The 15,069-nt window shown below is 38.4% G+C and overlaps 1 long non-coding RNA gene across 1 annotated transcript in view; it reads left to right on the top strand.

Annotated features, from left to right (window-relative positions):
• Window positions 1–13,975: 13,975 nt before the first annotated feature.
• Window positions 13,976–15,069, top strand: part of LOC146596625 (uncharacterized) — a 4,863-nt gene continuing 3,769 nt past the window's right edge. The window contains exon 1 of the long non-coding RNA XR_014895626.1: window positions 13,976–14,224. This is a non-coding gene — a long non-coding RNA (uncharacterized LOC146596625). The remainder of the gene's footprint in view (window positions 14,225–15,069) is intronic.

Consider the following 15,069-nt stretch of genomic DNA (forward strand, 5'->3'; position numbering starts at 1 on the left):
TAAAGCAGACTGAAGATCAGGAGATGGAGTGGAGCATGAGTTAAAAAGCTCAGTATGGGTCTTAGCCATTGGGAGCTCCTGCTGGAGAGTGAGTCTAGCATGGAAGTTGCACTGTCTAGTTTGGGTACAGCAGTGCAGGCAGCAGGGCCAACAGCAGCAACTTGTTAGAATAGGGGAAATGTCTCTGGTCCTTTATCAGAAGAGGAACTGTCTGGAGATTAGTCAGACCTCTGCTAACCTTCATACCTGCTACCAGCTCAGAAGAACAGCTCAGTAAAGGAAGGCTTGATTTAATGCTTAGGAGTGGAGCAGGGAAGAGYTGTTAGTCCTGATAAAGTATAATTCCAGCACAGGAAGAATACACAGAGGTCTTGTTGTTATTATCTTAAATTAACCACATAGTGTGAATTCCTGCATCACTGAAGTTTCCAGTCTCTCCATGGCTTCGGTACTTGAACAACATTGCCTGTCTCTCATTCTAAAGCATCAGATTCTGCACTTTCTGATTGAAAAAATCAGCAAAATGACAGTCCTTAAAGACAAATCCAATCCACAGTGACACAAGAGAAGGCTTTCTAGAAACAGTTTATTAAATACTTTTAAAAATATCTTATTGGTCTCAGATACCAGTTACAGTTACAGGTATAATTGCATTCATTCTCAGCAAGGAAACAGGAACTGTTTAAGAGAACATTTCTCTTGGAATTTTCTTCCTTGGCAAAGAAATGTCTTGCTCTAGTTTCAGTTCCAACTAAGCTATKGAAAGCTACATTCTCCAAGAAGTGTCTATTAATGCAGTATGTTTAGTTGCACTGCATACATATTTTACGTGGAAAAAAATCTGTATATTTGAAGGCAGTTAAACTACGCAGCATAATTAGAGGAGTGAGCCTCAGGTTGCTTTGTCAAAACATTCTTTAATTACTGGATTTTAGGATTATTGGATTAGAAGATTAAATTGGATGCCTGGAAATCTTAATTTGGAGCATCGGGTAAAGTAAGGCTTTTCACAAACTAGAGTACAATGTCTCTATAAACCTCTCAGTTTGTATCAGCTGCAATAATAATAGAGCAAAGATATTTTCATGCTAGGACACAGGGGCAGCAATTATGTTTTCTCTGTTCCTTCTCCCTCTCCCTCCCCAACTTTATTTTAAACACAAATCTTAATTTTAAGGAACTTGTTTACCTTTCTGCCTGAGAATCGATCGCCAACTTTCATGTAGCCATGGCTGCTATAGTTACTCGGAGCGTAGGCTGGGAATTGCTAAGCTTCTTTGTCTGTATATTACTGAAGGAATCCTGATATTGACCAGCCAAGGTATAGCATCTACCTTTTGGTGCATGTTTATCACTTAATTACATTACCATCAGTAAGCACAGTTACAATTTTTATGGCAAAAAGAAACACTGTTGTCAGAGCATTTTGCATTGGTTAAACAATATCTCCAATTCCCAAAGAAAATGATCAGCTGTAGGCCATCCTGGTTTTTTTCTGAGTGCAACAGCAGATTCACTAGCAAGTTCAAAGTCTCCACACCTGGCATACAAATATCACTCAGTCATTCTAGCTCATCTCAGTTCCAGAGGACATGTAGTACTTCACTCCCTAAAGTTTCTGCAATAAAGAGAATGTCTCCAGCTATAGTGCAAGTTCTGCTTGGTCCTAAATGCTGCATGTCACAGCTATGGCTACAGAAACCACAAGAGAGACTGTGCATTTGTGTCTATGAGTGGAAAAGAAAGGGTGCAGTGTTGTACAGATTATCAAATGGGGAGGGAAACTCTGGGAACTGGCTTAAGTCCCTCTTAAGAAAAATACTATGAGGTTTGTCATGTCAATACTGGGCATAAATATCTAGTAGATCCTGCTGTGGGCTCTGAAGCTTATACGTTTAGAGTCCAATGGTACAGTTAATTTGCCATTACTGAGCTGGTTTTGTAATTTTTAGGAAGATGACTTTTAATTAGTATGTTAAAGAATTTCAAAAGTTACTGCTAACAGTTTGTCATCAAATTTTGTGAAGCCTTAGACATCTACAGAACAGGATTTCTGTTTACCAGCAATATGGAACCAGCAGTGCTAGTCATAGTCCCAAGCTGTTAACAGAATAGCCGTCAGCACGCCGAAGTACTATATTCCAATATTTGCACCATCAGAATGACAGCACCCGAAATAAAGCCAAAATACGGTGATCATGAGTATGCGAAATATTTGAATGGTAGGATCAATACAGGACGTTGTAAATCACATTCTTATCATTTGGGGCACAAGAAATACTTTGATGTAATTTTGGCATCTTTAAGATCAACTGGTATTTTGTCACTAACTTCTACAAAGTAAGAGTTTTCCTCTTTGTGTCTGTCAGTCTTGTCAAGGTTTAGCATATTTTTGAATTATATGTCTTTATAGCTTTCATATTTCCAAATTAAAACAATAGGAATGAAAAAACCTGCAGTTTCAATGATTTCCCTCTTTGGTTACAGAGCTCTATCAAGGAGAAGTGTTTTCACTAAATTCCCACTATTTCAAAATTTTCTGATTAGATGGGGTAGCACAGAACTGTCCAACTTCCTTTAAAATAGCGATCTGTGTTTCTGTTTAATATAGGGACTAAAATAAATTAGTTATACTGTCTGGCATAAAATAAGGAAATAGCTTAACAGATGTTCAGTGGGATACATTTTTTTTTCCCTCTATTACTGGTGCCTCCTCACTATTGTTGAAATGAAAAGAAAGTACCTGCTAAAGCCCTTTGCCTACCTAAATCAAAGAGACAGCCTGATTATTCTAAGTCTTGTCAAAGAGTCAGGAGAAGGCGTTTCGCTATCAGTGACAGGAAGGGAGTTCTAATTTAGGACAGGCCTGTAGCCATTATGAGCTCTCATCCTGTTAGTAGACACAGCAGTCATTAGGTACTATTCTGTTGTCCTTCATTTTCTACTGGTTTAACTATACCAACTTCAAAGAATAGTCCTCACATGCACCAATCTAAGCATGATCAGACTGCAGCCTTTCATTCAGTACATATCCTCTAGAAGCATTTATTTCTGCAAGTGAGATATTGCAGCAAGACACGTATACAAAAAGCTAGAAAACATGGCCTATAAATAAGGAGAGGGTTGGATTTGAATCACTGTCATCGACTTCCCCCAAGTCTTCCTGTATTTTAGGGATGAAATTCTTGAAATTAAGAGAAAACTCTGGACTGCTCTGAGTTGCTTTCCCTTGCAGCAGAGAAGTGCAGAAAAACAGAGAATTGTAGAAACTTGTAGTTAGTGCCTGAATCTTGTGATTTAGATTATAGAAAAGATTTTTGTAATCAAAAATATCCTTGCCAGAAACAGTTTCAGGTTTCTTTGGGATTTAGAAATCCTTTGCTAAACAAAGTAAAAATGAATGATAAACAAAATCAAGTTTCCTTTGAGCCTGATGTTCTTGCAGCTGCACTCCACTTTTAGAGTAAACCATTAGCTATTAATTTAGAATGACATTAGCAAGCAGTCCCCAGACTTTAATTAATATCTTTTTGACAAGCTCATAATCTTTCTAGTTAATAAAATCTCCCTTAAATTAGTTTAACTCTGATTTCACTTACCGTTGTAAACAATCGTCATCAAAACTAGGGTACTTTTATAGTACAATCTCATTTAAAATAACAGAGTAGAAACAGGATTTGATGAAGGTCACCCTCAATCCAGTGGCAGAAGTGGATTGAGAAAATCTAGGTTCTTGACTGCCAATCTTTTGTTCAGTTAAACTAAGCTKTGGTGCTATCTCCTGTCTTTGAAAGAAAGGATTAAATTCAGATTCCAAGTTACATAATTCATTGTTTTCCTTTACATCATAATGAGATCTTAGAAAGTTATAGTATTGTATCGTAACTATAATACAGTGAATTATTGTCTGTAAGAGTTACTGAAATAGTAAATATCGGTATAAGATAACTTAGGAATCAATTGCTTTTCAGTGGAATGTGTTCTCTTAACTACATATGTTTATTTTTGAAATCTTTGCCCTTAAAATTCTGTGTCAGTTTTACTCATATATCCCATTCAGAACCWATCTACATTAGAAGGTTATACAAAAACAACACTGTGTTATGTGGCACAGGAGCTAATACTTTGAATTGGAAGGGATGCTGAGATAAAATCTCCTTTGACTTCTTGGTAAATCCGCAGCTTTTTATATACATGTTCTGAAATGTGCTATATGTGTACTTATTGCTTAAGTGTATTATGAAAAAAAAATGTTACCTTTAATCACCTTAACCCATTTTTTTCATCTGGATTATGTAATGAGGTAATTTTCTACATGTAAGCTCACCTCAAATTTTTTTTTCTGTCTACTTTASCCATAGAATAAACTAAGAGGTGCAAAAGTTACTGTCAGGCTTCAAGTTTAATTGATAAGCTTTTTTAGAATTTAGAAAACTCCAACTTCTCAAATGTACAGTTTTACACTGACTAGGCCTTTACACCTCTGGAGAAGGGAAAAATGTATGTTCATTTTACAACTAGTCATTGTATCTAACAGATAACTGTAAGATTGTCTGAGCATGATAAGAAATACTTGTCTAAGCACTGGATAACTCTACTGTAACTTGTTGTCGGAGAAGATTAAAGCAGGATCTTTTTTGAAACTAATTTTGACAAGTGAGGATATAACCATTTTAATTTGGTGATTCACAGGAGTGGCTTATTTTTATTTTTACTTTTCACATAAGATRAAGAATGAGAAGAAGATGGTCTATGAAAAAAACAAGTTTTACTTGATTGTGCCTACAAAGTAAAAGMCTAATTTAAAATTTGTCTCATTAACAAAAACTAAAATAATTAAGATGGCTGAGAAAGGTTAGTGGTGCAATGCAGTTTAATTGGGATCCTGAGCCTAAAAGTCATCTTACCAGTTCTGGAAGTCATGAGCACTCTGCCTGTGCACGCTGAAAGTATTTGTCTATGACATGTAAAAGAGAAAATAGTATGTCCCAAATATTCTAGAACTGCTACAGGGCCAATAGGCATCAACTTGCACCATGGCCTTAGAATACCAGCTTTGGACACAGAAATTCAAAAGTTATTTTACTGCTACAAAGCTGCTTCTTTGTTCTTTGTTCTATGTTCTTTTCTCTTCTTAAGTCAGCACTGAGAAAAAAAATAATAATAACGACAGGAGACAGGTATTAACAGATTAAAAGTATAAAAAAAATGTTTTCAATCAGTASGCTATTCTTCTCAGATTTTCTGAATTTTTTTCCTTAAGTGCCTGCTGCCAATGTCAGTATCGGCATGCTGAGCTAGAAGCCTCAATGCTATGACAATTCCTATGTTTCTGTGGCAATGATAATTCCATTCCAGAAGCCACAAATTAGAAAATGGTTTCTTATAATGAAACACCAAACCCAGCACAACATGATCTTCCTCTTTTCTCGTGCGTGTTAACTGTAAGAAGTTTCTTTGTCTGGAATGTGACTCTGATTACATTTTTCTATCCAAAAATAAACATGGTGCAAAAGGGAAGGATAAAGGGAGGAGGGAAAGCTTGTCAGTGGGCCACCCTCAGGAAAACCTCACAAGATCTACTGTCTGTCTCTGCAAGCCAGTGAAGTGCTGAGGAAGTGATCCCAGCTTGGTGGTCTTCTTTTTAATTAAAACAAATGAGGCTCTTTCAGCTGCTGCAGATAAATATTTGATGAAAAGAGACAGGGACAGATGTCAAAAAAATATAGTAAATAGAGAATAAGACCAGAAGAGCAAATGTTACAACAGCGTATTATATACAAAAAAAAAATTACTTTACAGATTTCTGTTAAATATCTTTCCATCCAGAGGCTAATTTTACTAAGATCATTTCATAAGCAGGAAGAGTAATTGTTCAAATGCATATACCTAAAGAAAAAAAAATAAATCACCTTGTTAAACATATGCTTAAGCAAAAAGGTTAGTTCTTGAGCTTTTGAGGAGATAGAAGACTTTAAAGTCATTTGGATACTGCCATGAGAGATTATGGTGATTTTAAATTGACTAACAGAGTTATGCTCCAAAATGTATGTTAAGGATGCACAGTGAGACATTACCTTGAGAGATATGATCTGATACAAAGCAATTGWGAGAATGAAAAATATAAAAGCAACATCCTCTGTTGCAATAACCTGTCATAACAYTGATAAGTCGTGTACTTCATGGGTAGTTCTTTTTAAAAGGTGAATGTCACTGTTGTATTTGCCAATACACATGGCTCTAACTCCAAAATTGGTCCTGCGCTGAGTGTGGATTTGCAACAACTAACCTCCAGAGGTCCCCTCCAACCTTAATTATTCTATGATTTGATAGCACTGGGTCTAGATTTAGTATGCTTTCTTGCAAAATCATTCTATGAAAAAAAAGAAAGTTGTACTTTAAATAACTGAAAAATAGGCCATGAAGGAGTACAAAAGTGCAAAAAAAGGAAATATTTGACTAGTGGTCTCTTTTAAGATTAACCTCCTCATTTTTAGCATTATATCAGCGTTGTCTGATGATTTAAGGTCTGATCTTGCCATCATGGGTAAAATAGATATTTTCATTGAGTCCAATGTGGACTATACATCTGAGTTTGAAAGAAGTGATTCTGTAAGTAAGGCTTACAAGATTATAGACCACTATGTGTGGGAACCATGAATTCTTAGTGTTACATGAGGGGTAAGGCATACACTGTAAGTATACTTGAGACCATAAGGCTGTGTACACCAARTGACAAAAAGGTCCTTCTTGCAGTGAAAATTTACCTTTTTACCCAACTTGAATATTAATTAAAAAATTTCTATATGTAAGACAAAATGTAAAATGTCCTAAAATATGCAGATGTAATGCATTAATTTAATGATCATAGGTACTTCAGAGCACAAGAAATCCTAGTAATGGTGTTAATCCATTAGTGGTTATGGATAATAAAGAGTTATGTAGTGATGAAGAAAAACTTTCTTTGAATGTCAAAGAAAGCTGGAAGATAAATTCTATATTACATTAATATGGAAAAACTTCTTCCTATTCTAACAGGAATACAGCAAATTGTTAAACAGCAATATCTACAGTGCTAGGTAACCAGCACAGGAGTCTGAATGGAAATATTTAGTTATGCCARCATTTAACAAGAACAGCATGGATGATTCAGGTCACTAGAAGCTGGATAACTTGCCCCTGGAATAATCCGAATCGTGAAAAGGTAGGTACAACACTTAGGAATGATTGCAGAGCTGAAATATCTGACTCAGAAGACAACGAAGAAGAAAAGTAAAAAGTTGTTTGACTGCAGTGTGCAAGTATCTATATGGGGATACTATGGAGTTACTCAGTCAAATATTAAGCACTGCTGAAGGCAGAGCAACATCCAGTGACAAGAAACAAAAGGTAAACAAATTCAGATGAGAGATAAGGAGCAAATTTTAAACACTGAAGAAGAGTAACCCTGGAATAATTTACCTCAGATTGAGGTTGATTTTCCATAATTTTAGGTAATGAAATCAACCTGGAATTGTGATAACCATTTATTGTTTAAAATGGAAGGTATGGACTTCTGTAACAGCTATAAAATGTATTTTGTAGCCTGCAGAAGGTCAAATTTTGCTCTTTCATAATTATTCTTTCTGGCCACAGCACCTCTGTATTTGTAGTGTTCAGCGTAACATTGCATCCCAAGCCCCTTGAGATTTTCTGAAGCTGACACAGAACTTCTAATCAGCCGGTCATGCAAAATACCTGCCCTTCTTGTTGCTGTGTATTTCACACAAAACCAAGAAGTGATATTCTCAAGCGCAGAACAATCTAACAGGCAGATTTTAATTTATGAAGAAAATGTAATTTCACACTGCACTGTTAAGTTTATGGTGTCATGTTCCTTACAATGGGTGAAAATTACAGATTTGTGGGTGTCTGCTGTCCTATTTATGCATCATAAATCTTATTTAATGAAGATTCTGCACAGTTGATTGACATATCATGATTAGGGCTCCTGGATTGTTTGGATGGGGCACCCTTCCATACTGCAAGCCTAATCATAACCACCATGACCATAAGCTCTTGCCTGTGCAATGTGGGGAGTTCCCTTTTTCCCTTTTGGAATGCTTGTGAAAATGTATGTCTGCAAAGGACTGCAGAGTTTTTAAAAGGCAAAATTCAGCCCTTGGTTCACTTGCAAAGACATCTTGGTATAACTAGAGGTCCTAGAGGCTGGAAAAATCTCTCTCCTCTTTAACTCTCTTCCCCAGAAGAGCAGCTGCATTCTGACTGCCTTCATCTACTATTCTCCTCATTTCCCACCGCACCATACCATTTGTCCACCACCCCTTCCCTGCTCCCACCGATGCATGCACTTTCCACAGTCTAATGCTGACTGTTTAGTCCCCTTATACAGCCAGGACTGAAATACCCAAAGCTAGGGGAAGAGTAAACAGGAAGAGTGGTCTGCTGCAATACCAAGAGTCAAACGTGAAAAGGGAAAATATTCTTCATCACAGCAGAAAGATTGGTAGAGGGAACTGAGCTGTAAGTTAAACTACCTGATTCCTACTGGTTCCTACCTAAGTACATTATCTCTGTAGAGTATGAGAATGACTGTATATGCAATTGGTCTTCTCTTATAATTCTAAAATAATTAATAAATTGATCTAAAGGCCAGCTCTAAAATGCAAGAGAATATGGAGGCTATATTTTAAAAATAAGCCATGGTCTGAGGTCTCTGCTCCTTTAAATTTTGTCCTCCAACATTTCTGAAGAAGTAACAGTGTTCATATTTAGGGAAGCAAAGGAACTTGCTTACTAACAAACAAAGAGAGAGGTAAGGCCTTGGATAAGAAAATAGCAGCTGTGCAATCTTGTTTGACATTTATCAGCCAAGTATTTATGAATGTATGAGAATTAGTAATGCTACTAGGAATCTGCTTTTTAAGTTTCTCAACAGTTAACAGAGCACTCAGTTACACATGAAAGCTGATGGCCAGTACAAGAATCATCAGTAACTCTGTATTTCATGAACTAAATTCAAGACAGAGTTCCCTGCCACTCTGTCTCTTAAGTGGCAGGAGCTATGAATGCTAAGGAGGCAAGGACATAACAGACATCTACATCAGCACTGCTTTCTCAAAGACATATGCATAACCTGGCACCTCTCACCCAGGGTAAAGCAGTTATCTAATGAGGAAAGGGACAGGAGAACTGAAATAAGAAGTTCCCACCAAATTAGGATCAAACATAAAGAACTCAATAGTAACCTTGCTTGGCACAAATTTACCCATGATCTGGTGGAACCAGTATGAACCTGACAGGCTCCCAGAGATAACAGCTTGTCAAGTTCCCATTTCAAAGGCAGTGGGATAATTGAAAGCTTCCAGATATATTGCATGGAAATCAAACTGGCAGCAAACTTTCTGATAAAGACCAAAGCCTAATTCCACTGAAGTCAATGGCAAACACCAGTGGCTTTCAACAGAAGCTGAGTCAGGCTCAAGGTGAAAAACAACTCTGAGACCAGTTATAATCAATTCATCTCCATTTAGGACAGAAAAAATGTGAGAGGATGCTTCACATGAATGGTGGCTGGGAAGAGAATTCACATAGACTAAGTTGCCAGGATCTCTGACACCAAGCTTTTTAAGGGACCTTAGCAGAAGCTGATGTCACTTGGCAAGGCTACCATCTCCCCAGTTAGCATGGCATTATCATAGCCTGGCCATCTGAGAGCCTACATGGGACCTAACAGCAGTTACTCTCTTTATTTAGTCTCAATCTATCTACAGGCTGTCAACACAAGCTGCAGTCAGACACTGTACTGTACTGCAGTGTAAACATACAGGCTGGGGCTGATGAAGCAATAAATAGTGTGAGTAGGCAGAAGGGGCAAATACTTTGTCTGTGCTTTCTAAGCAAGTTTAAGGAATGAAATAAGAGTACAATGCCAGCTATGAGGCATGGCCAGTCCAAGATGCAGTGGAAGCAGGCAATAGACATGTGCATACTGTTTCTGCTTGTCTCTGAAGCTGAATGTAGCAGAATGACCCAGCCTCAGTTCAGCAAAGAGTCACTACACTGAATTCATACACTCCAATTGCAGATAAACACTCAAAATACCCTTGTATCAATTCTATGCTGATAGAGTCGTGGCCAAGAGGTATCACCATTTATATAGGCAGAAACTAAGCAGATTTTAGAGGCATCTTCTCTTCTGTCTTTAATAGTGCAAAGGAAATGGATGGGAGACATGTTTGGTCTTCATAACCATTACTGGTGTATTTATAGAGCTGCCCCTTTTGTAGAGACTATTGTGCCAGATGAAATACAAGCAAACAGGAAAGAACAACCTTTGTATAATTCCTTAAAAAAAAAAAAAAAAAAGAAAAGGAATAGAAGGCCCCAGAACAATAATGACTCCCTTCACCTCCTTTGCAGATGAGATTAAGGCAGGTAGGCATTAAAGGACTTGTTCAAGTTATGCAGCATAGTCAGGATTTGAACCCAAAACTTCTGAAGCCAAGGCCAGTGCCTGAATCGCACATACATTTTCTTCTCCATGCAGCCACCACTGGTGAAATGAAAAACAGGTGCAGCTCCATGAACAGATGGGAGCACAGCCCTGGCGGATCTCTGGAGGMTAATACAGGGTTGCCTGCAAAGAGGATTCCAAAGACCTGCGGAGGCAGCCAGCACCCCCACCCCAGACCTCGCGCTGCTCTGCAGCGCAGGAAGCGTTATCTCTCCCAGCACAGCAAGTGGGAGCATTGAGGCAGGGTCTGTCGTTTGTCAGCTGTTTTACTGACCTCTCAAACTTCCAATATTGACTTCTCTGTTTTTCAGGCATCTCTATAAAGATCTTAGAAGATTAATTATAATTTCATTCTTTGCAGTAACTGCAGCCAACATTTCTAAGTTGCTAAAACATGAAATTTCTTGCTTTGAGTGGACAACTTTGGAATATCTAACCCCCCAAAAATGCCATTAGTCGTATGCAGAATCTGTCTCTAGGAAAGTCGATAGTAGTGTGGGATAAATGAGCCAGGTAAGATGAATAATGTACTTGGTTTAGCTCAGTTGGTTAGAGTGTGGTGCTGCTAATGCCAAGGTTGTGGGTTCAATCCCCGAATGGGCAATGCTGAGGGTTGGACTAGATGATCTCCAGAGGTCCCTTCCAACCTTACCATTCTATGATTCTACTCTGGATCTATAAGAACAGATCCACTTTTGACTTCCAGTTCACAGGAACTGACGGCTTACTGCACAATATGTGGTTAAACAACGAACTTGGGCTGCTTTCCCACCAGGAGAGGTGATAGAAGATTACTAACAGGGCAGTTGCTTTGTCCTAAGCACACGAGTCTAACATGCAGAATACTTCCTTTGCCTTCTGTGAYCCACAGTTGCAGTCCCTTTATGGTACAAGACACATTTTCCCTATGTGTTACTGAGAAGTCAAGGCAATAGGTACACCTTGGTGAAGTTTCTTTTAGTTTCCACAGACCACACAGCGGATGCCAAACCTAAGAGGAAGGCTCATGCAAGTGGGTAGGCTCAGTATGTATCATCTTASACATTTCCATCCCAACCTTTCTCATAGGTTTCTGTTGCTTCTTGCAAAAACAGTCTCWGCAGTGCTGTTTCTGAGAGGCAGTAGTAGTCCTTGTTAAAGCTGCTTTTATAGCAAAAACACATATCCACCTGAGCTAAGAAACTCAAATAAGACCTGCCTGTTTCTTTAGCCTCTATTTAAATTTGGGGCACATCCTGATTTGCAACCAAAAAATACTGCTAACAAATGTGTTCTGCTCATGCTAAACTGTAAATCAAGCTAGATGGGAAAATCTCTTATCCCAGTTTCGGTCAGGTTTTGAAGAAAAACATTCTCCACAGATGACACTAATAGAATTTAACAGCAAGGACCACCCAGGACACTGGGAATCTCATACTGCTTGGCCTCAGGTTCTCTGATTTGTTCTTTTCAGCTTAATGTGTGCCCTTTGAGAGGCAAAGAAAGTGTTTCCTTCATTTTGAACTTGGATTTCTCTTTCAGATGAACAGTTGCGAAAGCATCCGGTCCCAGAGGTGGATTGTTCCAAACTCCTGTTTGGAGCCAAGTGTGTACATTATGTGTATCGTGACACTGCTTTACAGAGGACTGTAAAGAAGTTCCCTTCCTCCATTCTTTTAGGAACATCTTGGTCTGTATTGGAAACAGAGGATGTAATTTATTTTTATCGCCTTCCCAGTCTAACTGGCCAACTGCCACATGTTTCTGCTTTCAGATGTAGCAAGAGGTAGGAGAATCACCATGAAGCATCATTCATTTCTGTGGCTGCTCCTCTGTTTTCTTATCTTATTTTAAGGCTACCTACTGCGTTATCTTATCACTCCTTCTAATCCTACAAAAGTTCTCTGCAACTTGATATCCCTCTGCCCCCTCAAAAAAAGAACAGCCCTATTTAGGCCTCCCTGCTTCTTTACTCCTGATTCCTTCCTTGCAGAGCACATTGCTCCTTTTCTTTTTTGCTTTAGGATTCCTTTTGACTTCTGTCTTACCCCCTCAGTCCTCCCTTTTCTAGCTTACATACATTCAGCTGTGCGGCTTCCATGGGGTATGCTTAATTTCTCACTGTCCAGCCAGCCCTTTGATGTCTGATGAACAAGGATCCATCTTCTTTTCCATCTCTTCACATGTGCCTTTTAATTACTCTCTTCAGAGAGGCTGTTTACTGACTACCACTCTGTTTACAATTGGATACAGCTAAACATTTGGTCTTCACAGTTCCCTCTCCTCTACACCACCCACCCAGTTACTTTCCAGTTGTTGCAAAGTAGATATCTCCAACTCACAGGCAATGTACTTTCCCACACCCGTCTTCCTGCCTTGAACACTGCTTTTACTTTCACTTCCAGAGAAATAAGATAAGACACTAAATTGGTGTTTTTTGTCTCCAGTTCTCTGACAAGAAAAGTAGCAGTGAGGCTTAATAATTTGATCGTTCCGTTGCACATATTCCTACCTGGTGTCTTGGAGAAAACCCAGAAAGAGCTATAAGCTTCAGACTTCGGACCTGCAAAGAAATAAGATGAATTCAATATAAAGTATATAAGTATGCCCACTGAACTGAAAAGAGGATCCTATGCATAAAGACAAAACTGTGTGTACATACTTCATGCGATCAAGAGCCCTTGTGCAGAGGGAATATTAATAGGATATAGAGGGGAGGATAAACATTACTCCAGCAAATGTGTAGAAGGGAAAAATTATATGGTTATAATGCAGCAGTTTGGACCTAAGATGAAAATTCCTTCAGATGTCCTTCTCATTGCTCCATATGGAGTTTAAAACATTACAAAAATAATACGAAATAAATCTAAAACAAATGTGACTGTTTTTTTCAATGAGCAGATTATTGTCAATCTTTTGCATTAAAACAATGTTTGGGAGAAGGAAGGAAGCAGAAACATCAAAGAGTTCAGGAACAGATTTATGACAAGGTGTATGAAAATCACTGAGCGTGAGCATGAGCAGGAGTGCATGAAAGGACGGCTATTGGTAAGAGGGTCATGCACTTTAACAGTGGAACAACCCAAATACCCCAAACCATTTCCTCTGTGTTAGTTTAGCATGGCACCCTTGGCTGTACAGTTAGAGATGGTTACACTTCTGATGGGTAAGTTTGCCTGATGCTTTTCAATTTCACCAGCTGCTTTTAATAGCCTATTACTTTACAGTTTTAACTGTAACAATTTTTCCTCTCCTGAGAATCTAGGCTGAAATCTTTTATGATTGTTGGCAAAAATAATCAGGCCTTTTCAATAATTAGACTAAGAAAAATTGCTGATTTGTATGTATTCCTTTTTTGCTACTGATGAGAAATTTTACTGCCCACATATTAGAATTTACAGCTCACAAAGTAGAATGAAAATAGGCTCTAATACGTTTTTCTGAGTCCTAGCATCAGGCACGTGCCTTTTGAAAATTGCCTGTGCTTGACCAAACTACTTTGTTCATTTATGCTCAGTATAGACTCCTTAGATCCCACTGTGATTACTCCAGCCAGTCCTCGAGGCAACTGCAATGCCGCGTACTGGAACTGAGAAGGAAGACTAGATCTCCTCCTGTCCCCAGTGCTCACTCCCCCGTGCTGAGGAGGAAAAGTTACCTATGGCTTTTACTGGCATGAGGCATGACGGGGGCAGCCCCTGCAAGGGACCTGGATGGAAGAGAAGCCAGGTGAGGAAAGCTGGAGGGAACCTAGCATTTCTGAATTTACCATTGCTCTTCACATCGGAGCAGTAAAGCCATACCACACTAATCGCTCCATTAGTTCAATAGCAGAGGCAAGTACTTGGAATTTAAACATTTTAAGCTTCCTTATGACCAATAAAAATTGGAGATCATATTTCCTGCAGTGGAAATGAGAGGGAGGTGGCAAGTAAAGCCTTTTGGTTAAAAATTCAACAGTTACAGAAATGATAAAATTAGGTAGTGTGGTTGTGGTTATTCCACAGGATCACAGATATCCCAGATATGCAAAATAGCCAAACTAGAAAAATAGGCAGTAGATTACAAAAACGCACATGTCGTTTTTGGTCCCATTCATACTCTTTTCCCCGATTCCCCTCAATGAGTCTTATAAATGCATTATCTGTATTTATATCCATGAAAACTTTATAATGAGATCTTTATTAACACATTCATTATACTTCTATAACATGGGATAATGACCATCTGGCAAAGTGACAGGCACTAATTTATGTTGGGCTGATATCCTCCTATTCTGTAGTTTGTCACTTTTTATGTCTCTCTCCTCTCTCCTTTATTTTTTTTTCCTTTTTAGCGTTCTTGCCCCCTGTTGTACTTGCATTTTATGACGCTAACATTTAATGTTAGGAGAGGAATGAGCATTTAAAAGCCTTGCAGTTAACTACACTTTTTGCTATTAATTAGTCATGTAAACAAATTAAATGGGCATTTAATTAAATGTTACCATTTTAAAGCTAGAAGCAGAGCCCAGGCACTTTAAAATGGTACTGTATGCATTTATTTCAATTAGCCAGGTAGTGTTGGGGGATTAA

The sequence above is a fragment of the Rhea americana genome, unplaced genomic scaffold (assembly GCF_003343005.1).
Source record: "Rhea americana isolate MKP2758 unplaced genomic scaffold, rheAme1 scaffold_2, whole genome shotgun sequence".
Taxonomy (NCBI): domain Eukaryota; kingdom Metazoa; phylum Chordata; class Aves; order Rheiformes; family Rheidae; genus Rhea; species Rhea americana.